The sequence below is a fragment of the Hyla sarda genome, chromosome 2 (genome assembly GCF_029499605.1).
Source record: "Hyla sarda isolate aHylSar1 chromosome 2, aHylSar1.hap1, whole genome shotgun sequence".
Classification (NCBI taxonomy): Eukaryota; Metazoa; Chordata; class Amphibia; order Anura; family Hylidae; genus Hyla; species Hyla sarda.
Window position 1 is genome coordinate 301,700,246 of NC_079190.1, and position 16,713 is coordinate 301,716,958.

Here is a 16,713-nt window from a genome sequence, read left to right on the forward strand (position 1 = left end):
TATATCTCTCTCTCTCTCTCTCTCTCTCTCTGTATATATATATATATTTTTTTTTTCTTTTAAATATATATATATATATAGAGAGAGAGAGAGAGAGAGAGATGGAAATACTTTTTTAAACATGTTTTCACCTTTTTCTACCTTCTTTTTTTTTCTTCTCTCCATGTTTTCCTTCTTTCCTCCTTTTTTCCTATGCTGCTGCTTCTTATTTTTCTTCTTTTTCAGACCCTATCATTGCACTATTGCTTATTCAATACCACCAGCAGATGGAGACACTATATTACAACATTAGTTGTGAGCAGCAGTTTGTACAAACAAATGCCTCATAGCTGATGTCCTATCCATTATTGCAATGGATGGCTGGCTGGCAACATTTGTTTTTATCATTCCAATACCACAGTACCAATGCATAGTCAATCAACAGCAATGACACCCCCATGTCAATTAACAAGATTCAGCTCCCACTACCTGAAAGACAGCTACCTATCATGTCATGTCCAACCTGCACAGGTGTGCAGGTTGCTGAGCTTATTCAATTAAAGAGGACATTCAGCAGCAGCAGCAGTCCTGTGCCTGGTCGCTCCAACAGGGGCCAGACACAAGCGGCACAACCTATTGTCTTTTGCCTGCAGTAGGGGCCCACTGGACTAGCCAGCAAGCAGCTGCAGCAGCAGCAGCAGCAGCAAATAAACAGGTAATCTTTCTTTCCAACACTGAAACCTGGTAGTGCACTTAATATATGCTACCAGATAGGGGACATATCAGATATTAAACTGATAAAAACAGACACTACATTTGATCTCAGCCAAAAAGAAGGACGAGAAGTGATAACTGTGAAAGGGGAGGAACCAACGCTGTCCCCTTCACATTTAGGATCTGCATAGGAAACACACACACACAAGCACACACTTACATGTGTTGCCTGCTGACGCCTCCTTGGCTGTCCCCAAACGGTATAAAACCAACAGCCACGGGAAGCTGTAAGGATAGAGGACATACCTGCATCCTATTGGACTCACTTGTCTTGGTTAAATCCAGCTTATTTGACAACCTATGGTGCTGCTGCTTCTACACATGGCAGTGCTGCTTCTGACAAGGCTGTTCTTTGGTGGGCCTAGGCGACATCACAATCTCCATGGTTACATACACAACAAAGGTCAGATGTTGTTTACACCTGGCCATGCCAGTGGTATTGAGTAGCATATCCCAGTGCTAAGGGTCCTGGATGCAACAATCTTTCAATGGGGAATAGCCGAGCTGAGTTTGTCAAGTGCACCCATGTTTGCAACTCCAGCAATACACACATATGTGTATCTATCTATCTCTCTCTCTCTCTCTTTGTCTCTCTCTCTCTCTCTCTCTCTCTCTCTCTCTCTCTCTCTCTCTCTATATATATATATATATAGATAGATATTGTGATGATTCCTCCTTGGGGATTAGCTCTGGGATCGTCCTGGTCACTTGCCACGGGACACGTTCCTCACTATAACACCAGAGACCACAGTTCCGCATACAAGTCTGGCTCCTCGCCAGATTTATTTCCACAGGTTGCAGGTAAAACAAAACATAGACAGGAACAAAATAATGTCCTAGACCGTCTGGTCACTGACTACACATGTCAGCATGCCCTGACTACGAACTGGTGAGCTTCCCTCAGCCAGTTAAACATGTGTCCCCTGCAACCTGTTACTCACAGTTCACACCACTTCTTGGACCACTCGTAGCGCCTTCTACGTGTTACCTAAACAGGGTCTGTGTGTCTCCCCCTCTAACAGCCAGCATACTGTTTCCAAGGGAGAGCCCCAACTATTCTGATTCCTTTTCTTTTACACACACTTCCCCTTCCTGATACCTCATTAATCAGTCCACAGGTGGAGCATGCTCCAGAGTTAGCGAGGGAAATACAGCCTTTCCTTGCCACACTGCCACAAACCCCCCCCCCTCCCCTCTGCTCAGACCACCGGGAAGGAGCTCTTTTATTCAAAAGGCAGAGTCCAACTTCCTTTTCTTTTCCTTGGTCAACTTTTGTCCCACAGTCTCTGAAGTCCTTGACTTTTTTTTTCCGGATTTTTACCAGCCACCAATTGCAAGTCTGTCGGTCACACCTCTCCAGTACTAGGTTCTTCACACTGGTGTGGGCAGGGTTCTTGAAATTAAGGAGAGAGAGAGGACCGATGCTTCTAACCTTTGTCTTCTTCTGGCTTGCCAGACCTCTGCCTCTGCTTCAGAGAATCTTTCGGTCTCAGTGGCTTCACCAACCACTGTCTTGTTCTCTGTAGCTTCAGAGGACCTCTGACACGGGTCCATCTCAGTTTCAACTATAGAGTACTTCCCACCTGGTTTCACCACAGTTTTGACTTCAGTGCATTTCTCACATGGTTTCACCTCATCCCTTCCAGCTTTCTCTTCAGTGGCACCAGCTTCCTCATGTTTGGCTTCAGAGTCTTTGGCTCCTTCAGATTATTGTCTAGAATCAGCTCCTCCTACTGTTTGGCTCTTCTCTGCAGCTTCTTCAGGCTTACTCTTCTCTTCACCTGTAGCTTCAGTTGTGCCCTTCTCTTTACTCATAGCTTTTGAGGTTGACTCTGGTTTAGCTTCTGCTTCAGAAGATTTCTCTGCCTCAGCATTACCTTCAGAATTTTTGGTCTGCTCAGGTTCAGAGGATTTCCCGCCTGACTCCTCCTTAGTCTCCACTTCAGAGGATTTCACACCAGGTTTCTGCTCAGTCCTAGCTTCAGGGGACTTCTTACAGGGCTTCACCTCAATCTTAGCATTAAAGAACTTTTTACCGGGCTTCAGAGAAAGCATCCCTGTATCCCGTAACTTCTGCCCCAGAAGCCTTTCTTGAGCCAATTCCCCCATAGCTTGGTCTCTGCTCTCTTTTAGGACTTCCTGGTCCTCTTCCTTTTTCTCACATTTTCGCTGCTTACACTGGAGCTTAGCGGACTTCATCCTCTCACTGTCAAGTAACTCTGTCAAGTCCCTGACAGTATCTTCCGAAGACAGCAATTGTTTCCTCAACTGTTCATTGTCCGCCAGAACAGCCACCTGCTCGTAGAGTGGCGCTCCCAGCAAAACCAAGGCAGCTACGTGGGACCTTCTGCGCATTTCGTTCTGCACTTCCAGGCTCTCTTTTAAGATCTTCATGTCATCTTCCAGCTTTATATATTTCAGCTGCTCACTCTTGAGCTTAGCAGAGTTCATCTTCTCACTGTCCAGCAACTGCTTCTTGGTCTTCTCTAACTCATTGATACATTTTCCACTCTCACCAATCTGTTCAGATAGATCTGAGATCTCCTGTTGCAAGTTCTTGTTTTCATGTTTCAGAGTCTCAACTTGTTTCAGGGCCTCCTCATACTGCTCACGGAGCAAGTCATTGTCATGACGAGCAGATTGAAGAGCATGTGCAAGGGCATTCTTCGCCTTGACTTCCTCCTCAAGTTGTCTCTTAGCTTTAGAGACTTTCTCCAGATTGCTGGCAAGAGCCTCAACTTCCATCTTCATTTCATTCTTCGTTTTTTCTATTTTTTTCATGGCTACCAGCCTAGCCTTGTGATCACTCCACAGAGCCTGATATGCACCATGTAGAAGACTCACTTCTTCTTCCTGGAATGACATCCGCTTGGCCAGACTCTCCACTTCACTCTCCTTGCTGGTCACAAGACCCTGGGAGAGGGACAGTTCATCCTGCAGAGCCACAAACTCACTTCTGTGGTGCTCCATGACTTTTTCCAGCTGAAGCCTCGCTTCTTGCTCTTTCTTAAAGTCAGCAAGTGATTTGTCCTTCTCCTCTGTCAAGCAATGTACCTCTTTTTCTTTTTCCATCAACTTCACAGAAACCGTCTGCAGGGTTTCTTCCAAATTCTGGATCTGCTCCAGTTTTTTTTCAAGGCCAGCTCGTCTTTTCCGAGACCTTTTACTGACAGCGTGCTCCTCACTCTCGCTGTTAGACCTTGAGACATCCTCTGGTCCTCTGTCAGACACTCGACCCAGCTCTTCTCCATCTCTAGATGAAGTCTCCCTCTTTTTCGGGGTTGTGGCCACTTGTGCCTCATTATTATCATCAACAACAGGTGCCACTGACACCTGGCCCTCTTCCTCTCCCACCACGTTGGCAACTCAGGAGACTCTTGCTAAACACTCCCGTCGGACTGGCAATCCCTTTGTGGTAAGTTTGTTGCCCCTAGCAACAACTTCAATGACTCTGGGCACCAGCGAATCCGGGGGATTCCCAAACAGTTCCTCTGAACTGTCTCTTGGCTCCTTGGCCTTGACTTTTCTTTTGTCTTGTCACAGTCTCTTCATGGCCTGTAAAAAACTAGTAGGGCTCCTGGGTCTGCAACAATATGTGGTCCAGTGGTTCGACCTTCCTGGTTACGACCTCTCTCTAGTTCAGACACCACATCTTCTTCACCTTAGGACTCTGTCTGTGACCGTAAGTGCAGCCCCCCAGCTCCACCGGTACTCTTTTCCGGAGTTTTGGTTTCTCCACAGCCATCTCTGTAGCTTCTTTTCCAGTCACCTCTTTATCTTGACTCGCGGACTGTTCTTCAGCTCCCCTAGTGGTCTGGCACACTCCCACCTGACACTCCCCGTCCTCAGCCTCTGTGGAGTTACTGTCCCCTGCTATGTGGTGTAAATCAAGTGTTGTGAGCCTATCAGGTGTTCCTGCTCTAGTCACCTGACTATCTTCCCACAACTGCGGAAAAAATGGAAAATCCTTCCCCAGCACTGCTTCATACTCTTAGGTAGGCTCAATTGCAACCTTATGACTTATGGTACCATAGGAAGTAGAAATACACACATTAACTGTTTTATAACCCCAGATACCGGCTTGTATAGACACTACAGCAGGGTCTGGCTTTCTGCCGCTGGTCTTTACCAGAGTTATTACAAATTTTGGATCTAACAAAACCATCATCTTTTTACCTTCTATTACCAGCTCACAAAGGTTTTCTTTTGTCCTGTGAGAGGTGGCGACAGTACTCTTTACATCGGAACACATTAACATAAGTGCTTCAAGAAAAACATTATCAGCCTGCATGGGTTCACAATATACAGCACCATTCACACAGTCCAGTTGAGACCCCCCAGTCCTCACTACTTCCGGAACCTTTGTGCGTGAACTCTGAGGTGCACTCTCAGCATCCCACAGCTGCCAGAAATACGGAAAGTCTCTGCCCAGTGCAATTTCCACTGTAAGTTCCGCACATACCTCCATCATATGGCTTACCAAAACATATATCAAAAGTAATTTGAACAGTCTTACTGGGCTCCGGGCGGGACTTCACAAATGGAATTATTTCTGGCATAATCCGAGATACAGTCTGGCAACAATCCAAGTTCACCCACAGTGGGATTCCGCCCACCAACAACTCACGGGACCTCGGCTTCATCCTGGCGACCACCGGTTGTGGCCCACGTCGGTTGCCCCCAGCAACGGCCTGCCGATGTCCTTTTAACAGGAAAAAAATCTTGATCCGTTGCCCCGAGCAATGCTCCTCCACAGACTCGCTCATTCTCATACTTGGCTCGCTCGCTCGCATATCTGGCTTGCTCGCACGCATATCTGGCTCGCTCGCTTTCATATCTGGCTCGCTCGCTTTCATATCTGGCTCGCTCGCATGCTCTCATGTCTCGCTCGCTTGCTCTCACTTCTCGCTCGCTCTCATATCTGGCTCGCTCACTCACAAATCTGGCTCGCTCGCTCTCATATCTGGCTCGCTCTCTTATCTGGCTCGCTCTCATATCTGGCTTGCTCGCTTGCTCTCATATCTGGCTCGCTCGCTTGCTCTCATATCTGGCTCACTCGCTTGCTCTCTTGTCTGGCTCGCTCTTCTATCTGGCTCGCTCTTCTATCTGGCAAGCTCGCTCTCACATCTGGCTCGCTCGTTTGCTCTCATATCTGGCTCGCTTGCGCTCTTGTCTGGCTCGCTCTCTTATCTGGCTGGCTCGCTCGCATATCTGGCTAGCTCGCTCTCATGTCTGGCTCGCTCGCTCTCATATCTGGCTCGCTTGCTCTCATATCTGGCTCGCTCGCTTGCTCTCATGTCTGGCTCGCTCGCTCTCATACCTGGCTTGCTCTCATATCAGGCTCGCTCTCATATCTGTCTCGCTCGCTTGCTCTCTTGTCTGGTTCGCTCTCTTATCTGGCTCACTCTCATATCTGGCTTGCTCGCTTGCACTCATATCTGGCTCGCTCGCTCACTCTCATAACTGGCTCGCTCGCTTGCTCTCTTGTCTGGCTCGCTCTCTTATCTGGCTCGCTCGCATATCTGACTCGCTCGCTCTCACATCTGGCTCGCTCACTTGCTTTCATATCTGGCTCGCTTGCTTGCTCTCTTGTCTGGCTCGCTCTCTTATCTGGCTTGCTCGCTTGCTCTCATATCTGGCTCGCTCGCTTGCTCTCTTGTCTGGCTCGCTCTCTTATATGCCTTGCTCGCATATCTGGCTCGCTCGCTCTCACATCTGGCTCGCTCGCTTGTGCTCTTGTCTTGCTCGCTCTCTTATCTGGCTCGCTCGCTCTCATGTCTGGCTCACTCGCTCTCATATCTGGCTCGCTTGCTTACTCTCTTGTCTGGCTTGCTCTCTTATATGGCTCGCTCGCTCGCATATCTGGCTCACTCGCTTGCTCTTATATCTGGCTCGCTTGCTTGCGCTCTTGTCTGGCTCGCTCTCTTATCTGGCTCGCTCGCTCGCATATCTGGCTAGCTCTCTCTCATATCTGGCTCGCTCGCTTGCTCTCATGTCTGGCTCGCTCGCTCTCATATCTGTCTCGCTCTCATATCTGTCTCGCTCGCTTGCTCTCTTGTCTGGTTCGCTCTCTTATCTGGCTCGTTCTCATATCTGGCTTGCTCGCTTGCTCTCATATCTGTCTCACTCACTTGCTCTCATATCTGGCTCGCTCGCTTGCTCTCTTGTGTGGCTCACTCTCTTATCTGGCTCGCTCGCATATCTGGCTCGCTCGCATATCTGGCTCGCTCTCAAATCTGGTTTGCTCGCTTGTTCTCATATCTGGCTAGCTCGCTTGCTCTCTTGTCTGGCTCATTCTCTTATCTGGCTCGCTCGCATATCTGGCTAGCTCGCTCATATCTGGCTCGCTCTCATATCTGGCTTGCTCGCTTGCTCTCATATCTGGCTTGCTCGCTTGCTCTCATATCTGGCTCACTCGCTTGCTCTCTTGTCTAGCTCGCTCTTCTATCTGGCTCGCTCTTCTATCTGGCTTGCTCGCTCTCACATCTGGCTCGCTCGTTTGCTCTCATATCTGGCTCGCTCGCTTGTGCTCTTGTCTGGCTCGCTCTCTTATCTGGCTGGCTCGCTCGCATATCTGGCTAGCTCGCTCTCATGTCTGGCTCGCTCGCTCTCATATCTGGCTCGCTCGCTCTCATATCTGGCTCGCTCGCTTGCTCTCATATCTGGCTCGCTCGCTTGCTCTCTTGTCTGGCTCGCTCTCTTATCTGGCTCACTCGCATATCGGACTCGCTTGTTCTCACATCTGGCTCGCTCACTTGCTTTCATATCTGGCTCGCTTGCTTGCTCTCTTGTCTGGCTCGCTCTCTTATCTGGCTCGCTCGCTCTCATATCTGGCTGTCTCGCTTGCTCTCATATCTGGCTCGCTCGCTTGCTCTCTTGCCTGGCTCGTTCTCTTATATGGCTTGCTTGCATATCTGGCTCGCTCGCTCTCACATCTGGCTCGCTCGCTTGCTCTCTTGTCTGGCTCGCTCTCTTATCTGGCTCGCTCGCATATCTGGTTCGCTCTCTCTCATATCTGGCTCGCTCGCTTGCTCTCATGTCTGGCTCGCTCGCTCTCATATCTGGCTCGCTCTCTTATCTGGCTCGCTCGCTCGCATATCAGGTTCGCTTGCTCTCATATCTGGTTCGCTCGCTTGCTCTCATATCTGGCTCGCTTGCTTGCGCTCTTGTCTGGCTCGCTCTCTTATCTGGCTCGCTCGCTCGCATATCTGGCTAGCTCTCTCTCATATCTGGCTCGCTCGCTTGCTCTCATGTCTGGCTCACTCGCTCTCATATCTGGCTCGCTCGCTTGCTCTCTTGTCTGGCTCACTCTCTTATATGGCTCGCTCGCTCGCATATCTGGCTCACTCGCTTGCTCTCATATCTGGCTCGCTTGCTTGCGCTCTTGTCTGGCTCGCTCTCTTATCTGGCTCGCTCGCTCGCATATCTGGCTAGCTCTCTCTCATATCTGGCTCGCTCGCTTGCTCTCATGTCTGGCTCGCTCGCTCTCATATCTGGCTCGCTCTCATATCTGTCTCACTCGCTTGCTCTCTTGTCTGGTTCGCTCTCTTATCTGGCTCGCTCTCATATCTGGCTCGCTCTCTTGCTCTCATATCTGGCTCGCTCGCTTGGTCTCTTGTCTGGCTTGCTCTCTTATATGGCTCGCTCGCATATCTGGCTCGATCGCTGTCATATCTGGTTCGCTCGCTTGCTCTCTTGTCTGCCTCGCTCTCTTATATGGCTCGCTCGCATATCTGGCTCACTCGCTTGCTCTCATATCTGGCTCACTCGATTGTTCTCATATCTGGCTCGCTCGCTTGCTCTCATGTCTGGCTCGATCGCTCTCATATCTGGCTCGCTCGCTTGCTCTCTTGTCTGGCTCGCCCTCTTATATGGCCCGCTCGCTCGCATATCTGGCTCACTCGCTTGCTCTCAAATCTGGCTTGCTCGCTTCCGCTTTTGTCTGGCTCGCTCGCATATCTGGATCACTCGCTTGCTCTCATATCTGGCTCGCTCGCTTGCGCTCATGTCTGGCTCGCTCACTCTCATATCTGGCTCGCTCGCTTGCCCTCATGTCTGGCTTGCTCGCTCTCATATCTGGTTCGCTCGCTTGTGCTCATTTCTTGCTCACTCGCTCTCATATCTGGCTTGCTCGAATGCTCTCTTGTCTGGCTCGCTCTCTTTAATGGCTCACTCGCTCGCATATCTGGCTCACTCGCTTGCTCTCATAACTGGCTCGCTCGCTTGCGCTCTTGTCTGGTTCGCTCTCTTATCTGGCTCGCTCGCTTGCATATCTGGCTAGCTCGCTCTCATATCTGTCTCGCTCGCTTGCTCTCATGTCTGGCTCGCTCGCTCTCATATCTGGATCGCTCGCTCACATATCTGTCTCGCTCGCTTGCTCTCTTGTCTGGTTCGCTCTCTTATCTGGCTCGCTCTCATATCTGGCTTGCTCGCTTGCACTCATATCTGTCTCGCTCGCCTGCTCTCATATCTGGCTCGCTCGCTTGCTCTCTTGTCTGGCTCGCTCTCTTATCTGGCTCGCTCGCATATCTGGCTCGCTCGCATATCTGGCTCGCTTGCTCTCACATCTGGTTTGCTCGCTTGTTCTCATATCTGGCTAGCTCGTTTTCTCTCTTGCCTGGCTCACTCTCTTATCTGGCTCGCTCGCATATCTGGCTAGCTCGCTCTCATATCTGGCTCGCTTGCTTGCTCTCATATCTTTCTCGCTCGCTTGCTCTCATATCTGGCTCGCTTGCTTGCTCTGGCTCGTTCTCTTATTTGGCTCGCTCGCATATCTGGCTCGCTCGCTCTCACATCTGGCTCGCTCGCTTGCTCTCATATCTGGCTCGCTCGCTTGCTCTCTTTTCTGGCTCGCTCTCTTATCTGGCTCGCTCACATATCTGGCTCGCTCGCTCTCACATCTGGCTCGCTCGCTTGCTCTCATATCTGGCTTGCTCGCTTGCGCTCTTGTCTGGCTCGCTCGCATATCTGGATCACTCGCTTGCTCTCTTATCTGGCTCGCTCGCTTGCGCTCATGTCTGGCTCGCCCACTCTCATATCTGGCTCGCTCGCTTGCTCTCATATCTGGCTCGTTCTCTTATTTGGCTCGCTCGCATATCTGGCTCGCTCGCTCTCACATCTGGCTCGCTCGCTTGCTCTCATATCTGGCTCGCTCGCTTGCTCTCTTTTCTGGCTCGCTCTCTTATCTGGCTCGCTCACATATCTGGCTCGCTCGCTCTCACATCTGGCTCGCTCGCTCGCTCTCATATCTGGCTCGCTCGCTTGCTCTCATGTCTGGCTCGCTCGCTCTCAGATCTGGTTCGCTCGCTTGCTCTCATTTCTTGCTCACTCGCTCTTATATCTGGCTCGCTCGATTGCTCTCTTGTCTGGCTCGCTCTCTTAAATGGCTCGCTCGAATATCTGGCTCATTCGCTTGCTCTCATAACTGGCTCGCTCGCTTGCGCTCTTGTCTGACTCGCTCTCTTATCTGGCTCGCTCGCTTGCATATCTGGCTCGCTCGCTTGCATATCTGGCTAGCTCGCTCTTATATCTGTCTCGCTCGCTTGCTCTCATGTCTGGCTCGCTCGCTCTCATATCTGGATCGCTCACTTACATATCTTTATCGCTCGCTTGCTCTCTTGTCTGGTTCGCTCTCTTATCTGGCTCGCTCTCATATCTGGCTTGCTCGCTTGCACTCATATCTGTCTCGCTCGCCTGCTCTCATATCTGGCTCGCTCGCTTGCTCTCTTGTCTGGCTCGCTCTCTTATTTGGCTCGCTCGCATATCTGGCTTGCTCACTCACATCTGGCTCGCTTGCTTGCTCTCATATCTGGCTCGCTCGCTTGCTCTCTTGTCTGGCTCGCTCTCTTATTTGGCTCGCTCGCATATCTGGCTTGCTCGCTCTCACATCTGGCTCGCTCGCTTGCTCTCATATCTGGCTCGCTCGCTGGCTCTCTTGTCTGGCTCGCTCTCTTATCTGGCTCGCTCGCATATCTGGCTCGCTCGCTCTCACATCTGGTTCGCTCGCTTGCTCTCATATCTGGCTCGCTCGCTTGCTCTCTTGTCTGGCTCGCTCTCTTATCTGGCTCGCTCGCATATCTGGCTCGCTCGCTCTCACATCTGGTTCGCTCGCTTGCTCTCATATCTGGCTTGCTCGCTTGCGCTCTTGTCTGGCTCGCTCGCATATCTGGATCACTCGCTTGCTCTCATATCTGGCTCGCTCGCTTGCGCTCATGTCTGGCTCGCTCACTCTCATATCTGGCTCGCTCGCTTGCTCTCATGTCTGGCTCGCTCGCTCTCATATCTGGCTCGCTCGCTTGCTCTCATGTCTGGCTCGCTCGCTCTCAGATCTGGTTCGCTCGCTTGCTCTCATTTCTTGCTCACTCGCTCTCATATCTGGCTCGCTCGATTGCTCTCTTGTCTGGCTCGCTCTCTTAAATGGCTCGCTCTGATATCTGGCTCACTCGCTTGCGTTCTTGTCTGTCTCGCTCTCTTATCTGGCTCGCTCGCTTGCATATCTGGCTAGCTCGCTCTCATATCTGTCTTGCTCACTTGCTCTCATGTCTGGCTCGCTTGCTCTCATATCTGGATCGCTTGCTCACATATCTGTCTCGCTCGCTTGCTCTCTTGTCTGGTTCGCTCTCTTATCTGGCTCGCTCTCATATCTGGCTTGCTCGCTTGCACTCATATCTGTCTCGCTCGCTTGCTCTCATATCTGGCTCGCTCGCTTGCTCTCTTGTCTGGCTCGCGCTCTTATCTGGCTCCCTCCCATATCTGGCTCGCCCGCATATCTGGCTCGCTTGCTCTCACATCTGGTTTGCTCGCTTGTTCTCACATCTGGCTAGCTCGTTTTCTCTCTTGTCTGGCTCACTCTCTTATCTGGCTCGCTTGCATATCTGGCTAGCTCGCTCTCATATCTGGCTCGCTCGCTCTCATATCTGGCTCGCTCGCTTGCTCTCATATCTGGCTCGCTCGCCTGCTCTCTTGTCTGGCTCGCTCTCTTATTTGGCTCGCTCGCATATCTGGCTCGCTCACTCTCACATCTGGCTCGCTCGCTTGCTCTCATATCTGTCTCGCTCGCTTGCTCTCATATCTGGCTCGCTCTCTTATTTGGCTCGCTCGCATATCTGGCTAGCTCGCTCTCATATCTGCCTCGCTCGCTTGCTCTCATATCTGTCTCGCTCGCTTGCTCTCATATCTGGCTCGCTCGCTTGCTCTCTTGTCTGGCTCGCTCTCTTATTTGGCTCGCTCGCATATCTGGCTCGCTCGCTCTCACATCTGGCTCGCTCGCTTGCTCTCATAACTGGCTCGCTCGCTTGCGCTCTTGTCTGGCTCGCTCTCTTATCTGGCTCGCTCGCATATCTGGCTCGCTCGCTCTCACATCTGGTTCGCTCGCTTGCTCTCATATCTGGCTCGCTCGCTTGCTCTCTTGTCTGGCTCGCTCTCTTATCTGGCTCGCTCGCATATCTGGCTCGCTCGCTCTCACATCTGGTTCGCTCGCTTGCTCTCATATCTGGCTTGCTCGCTTGCGCTCTTGTCTGGCTCGCTCGCATATCTGGATCACTCGCTTGCTCTCATATCTGGCTCGCTCGCTTGCGCTCATGTCTGGCTCGCTCACTCTCATATCTGGCTCGCTCGCTTGCTCTCATGTCTGGCTCGCTCGCTCTCATATCTGGCTCGCTCGCTTGCTCTCATGTCTGGCTCGCTCGCTCTCAGATCTGGTTCGCTCGCTTGCTCTCATTTCTTGCTCACTCGCTCTCATATCTGGCTCGCTCGATTGCTCTCTTGTCTGGCTCGCTCTCTTAAATGGCTCGCTCGGATATCTGGCTCACTCGCTTGCGTTCTTGTCTGTCTCGCTCTCTTATCTGGCTCGCTCGCTTGCATATCTGGCTAGCTCGCTCTCATATCTGTCTTGCTCACTTGCTCTCATGTCTGGCTCGCTTGCTCTCATATCTGGATCGCTTGCTCACATATCTGTCTCGCTCGCTTGCTCTCTTGTCTGGTTCGCTCTCTTATCTGGCTCGCTCTCATATCTGGCTTGCTCGCTTGCACTCATATCTGTCTCGCTCGCTTGCTCTCATATCTGGCTCGCTCGCTTGCTCTCTTGTCTGGCTCGCGCTCTTATCTGGCTCCCTCCCATATCTGGCTCGCCCGCATATCTGGCTCGCTTGCTCTCACATCTGGTTTGCTCGCTTGTTCTCACATCTGGCTAGCTCGTTTTCTCTCTTGTCTGGCTCACTCTCTTATCTGGCTCGCTTGCATATCTGGCTAGCTCGCTCTCATATCTGGCTCGCTCGCTCTCATATCTGGCTCGCTCGCTTGCTCTCATATCTGGCTCGCTCGCCTGCTCTCTTGTCTGGCTCGCTCTCTTATTTGGCTCGCTCGCATATCTGGCTCGCTCACTCTCACATCTGGCTCGCTCGCTTGCTCTCATATCTGTCTCGCTCGCTTGCTCTCATATCTGGCTCGCTCTCTTATTTGGCTCGCTCGCATATCTGGCTAGCTCGCTCTCATATCTGCCTCGCTCGCTTGCTCTCATATCTGTCTCGCTCGCTTGCTCTCATATCTGGCTCGCTCGCTTGCTCTCTTGTCTGGCTCGCTCTCTTATTTGGCTCGCTCGCATATCTGGCTCGCTCGCTCTCACATCTGGCTCGCTCGCTTGCTCTCATAACTGGCTCGCTCGCTTGCGCTCTTGTCTGGCTCGCTCTCTTATCTGGCTCGCTCGCTTGCATATCTGGCTAGCTCGCTCTCATATCTGTCTCGCTCGCTTGCTCTCATGTCTGGCTCGCTCGCTCTCATATCTGGATCGCTTGCTCACATATCTGTCTCGCTCGCTTGCTCTCTTGTCTGGTTCGCTCTCTTATCTGGCTCGCTCTCATATCTGGCTTGCTCGCTTGCACTCATATCTGTCTCGCTCGCCTGCTCTCATATCTGGCTCGCTCGCTTGCTCTCTTGTCTGGCTCGCTCTCTTATCTGGCTCTGTTGTGGTTCGTGGCTCTGGGGTTGAATTATCTCTGGCTCCAAGGGTCACACGACCAGTTAAAATCTGCAGACCATGCATCTGGGACACAAAATGTCCGACAAAAATGGCTGCCACCGTGCGGTGTTGTGAATACAATATATTCACAGACCAGGTGCATAGACACTTAACTGAGCAGTACTACCGGAGACCAAATGCATTCATAAACACCCCACAGACCAACCTATTTAGGAATTTTGGAAGAGTTATATCCTAATATCCAATGCACAAATCAACACTACACATCCAAACACTGGCAGAAAATAACGATGTTTAATACACAGTTGTAAACTAAACACACTCTAAAAGAGAGAGAGAAGAGAAAAGATATTGCTAATACCTAGAAGTTTAAATCCGCAATGTAAGGAAACACATATACTACATTTATAGTAGAAATCCTATAATTGGCTATATGTGTGGATTTTCCTTAAAAGATACAACTATACTAAATGAAACACACAGAGAATATAATACTAAAATACTTAGCTTCAGGGACCCTTTACAGCAAGTATGAGCAACAAAGACAGGCATGGGAGTAGGCTGCAGTCCTTTGTTTCAGGATTCAGGCCAAACAGGAAGTTGAATGGCCAGGTGTGTTGGTATCCAGCCCCGCAATAGAAAGAGAGCCCCTTGCCCCCTTTGAATGGCCTTTTTATTAGATGTTCTCTGCCCCCCAGCCAGCCCCCAGGTGGTCTGTCTAATGTTACAAAAGCCCCTGTAAGCATGCCTTGGAGACCCCCTACTATAAAGATGATCCTCCATCTTTTCTTTTGTCTAAACTCCATGCGGCCTTCTAGGACTAGAATCACAAAATATAGCAAATAAAATGTATGTCATTTTCATGTCCATAACAGGCTCGCTCGCATATCTGGCTCGCTCGCATATCTGGCTCGCTTGCTCTCACATCTGTTTTGCTCGCTTGTTGTCATATCTGGCTAGCTCGTTTTCTCTCTTGCCTGGCTCACTCTCTTATCTGGCTCGCTCGCATATCTGGCTAGCTCGCTCTCACATCTGGCTCGCTCGCTTGCTCTCATATCTGGCTCGCTCGCTTGCTCTCTTGTCTGGCTCGCTCGCATATCTGGATTACTCGCTTGCTCTCATATCTGGCTCGCTCGCTTGCGCTCATGTCTGGCTCGCTCACTCTCATATCTGGCTCGCTCGCTTGCTCTCATGTCTGGCTCGCTCGCTCTCATATCTGGCTCGCTCGCTTGCTCTCATGTCTGGCTCGCTCACTCTCATATCTGGCTCGCTCGCTTCAACTCATGTCTGGCTCGCTCGCTCTCATATCTGGCTCGCTCGCTTGCTCTCATGTCTGGCTCGCTCGCTCTCAGATCTGGTTCGCTCGCTTGCTCTGATTTCTTGCTCACTCACTCTCATATCTGGCTCGCTCGATTGCTCTCTTGTCTGGCTCGCTCTCTTAAATGGCTCGCTCGCATATCTGGCTCACTCGCTTGCTCTCATATCTGGCTCGCTCGCTTGCGCTCTTGTCTGGTTCACTCTCTTATCTGGCTCGCTCGCTTGCATAACTGGCTAGCTCGCTCTCATATCTGTCTTGCTCGCTTGCTCTCATGTCTGGCTCGCTTGCTCTCATATCTGAATCGCTCGCTCACATATCTGTCTCGCTCGCTTGCTCTCTTGTCTGGTTCGCTCTCTTATCTGGCTCGCTCTCATATCTGGCTTGCTCGCTTGCACTCATATCTGTCTTGCTCGTTTGCTCTCATATCTGGCTCGCTCGCTTGCTCTCTTGTTTGGCTCGCTCTCTTATCTGGCTCGCTCGCATATCTGGCTCGCTCGCATATCTGGCTCGCTTGCTCTCAAATCTGGTTTGCTCGCTTGTTCTCATATCTGGCTAGCTCGTTTTCTCTCTTGTCTGGCTCACTCTCTTATCTGGCTCGCTTGCATATCTGGCTAGCTCGCTCTCATATCTGGCTCGCTCGCTTGCTCTCATATCTGGCTCGCTCGCTCTCATATCTGGCTCGCTCGCTTGCTCTCATATCTGGCTCGCTCGCTCACATGTCTGGCTTGCTCGCTTGCTCTTATGTCTGGCTCGCTCGCTCTCATATCTGTCTCGCTCGCTTGCTCTCTTGTCTGGTTCACTTTCTTATCTGGCTCGCTCTCATATCTGGCTTGCTCACTTGCTCTCATATCTGTCTCGCTCGCTCGCTTTCATATCTGGCTCGCTCGCTTGCTCTCTTGTCTTGCTCGCTCTCTTATCTGGTTCACTGGCATATCTGGCTCGCTCGCTCTCAAATCTGGCTTGCTCGCTTGCTCTTATATCTGGCTAGCTCGCTTGCTCTCTTGTCTTGCTCGCTCTCTTATCTAGCTCGCTCGCTCTCATATCTGGCTGGCTCGCTTGCTCTCATATCTGGCTCGCTCGCTTGCTCTCATATCTGGCTCGCTCGCTCTCATGTCTGGCTCGCTCGCATATCTGTCTCGCTCGCTTGCTTAATTGTCTGGCTCGCTCTCTTATCTGCCTCGCTCTCTCTCACATCTGGCTTGCTCTAATATCTGGCTCGCTCGCTGCTCTCTTGTCTGGCTCGCTCTCTTATCTGGCTGGGTCGCATATCTTGCTCGCTAGCTCTCACATCTGGCTCGCTCTCTTGTTCTCATATCTGGCTCGCTCGCTTGCTCTCTTGTCTGACTCGCTCTCACATCTGGCTCGCTCGCTTGCTCTCATATCTGGCTCGCTTGCTCTCTTGTGTGGCTTGCTTTCTTATCTGGCTCGCTCGCTCTCATATCTGGCTCGCTCGCTTGCTCTCATGTCTGGCTCGCTTGCTCTCATATCTGGATGGCTCGCTTGCTCTCATGTCTGGCTCGCTCGCTCTCTTATCTTGCTCGCTCTCTTATCTGGCTCGGTCTCATATCTGACTTGCTAGCTTGCTCTCATATCTGGCTCGCTCGCTTGCTCTCTTGTCTGTCTCACTCTCTTTTATGGCTCGCTCGCATATCTGGCTCGCTCGCTC

At 51.2% G+C, this 16,713-nt stretch overlaps 1 non-coding gene across 1 annotated transcript; it reads right to left on the reverse strand.

The window, feature by feature from the left end:
- Window positions 1-642: 642 nt before the first annotated feature.
- LOC130359010 (U2 spliceosomal RNA) lies at window positions 643-829 on the reverse strand. Its single transcript, XR_008889790.1, has one exon. It is a non-coding gene; the product is annotated as a U2 spliceosomal RNA (small nuclear RNA).
- Window positions 830-16,713: the final 15,884 nt, after the last annotated feature.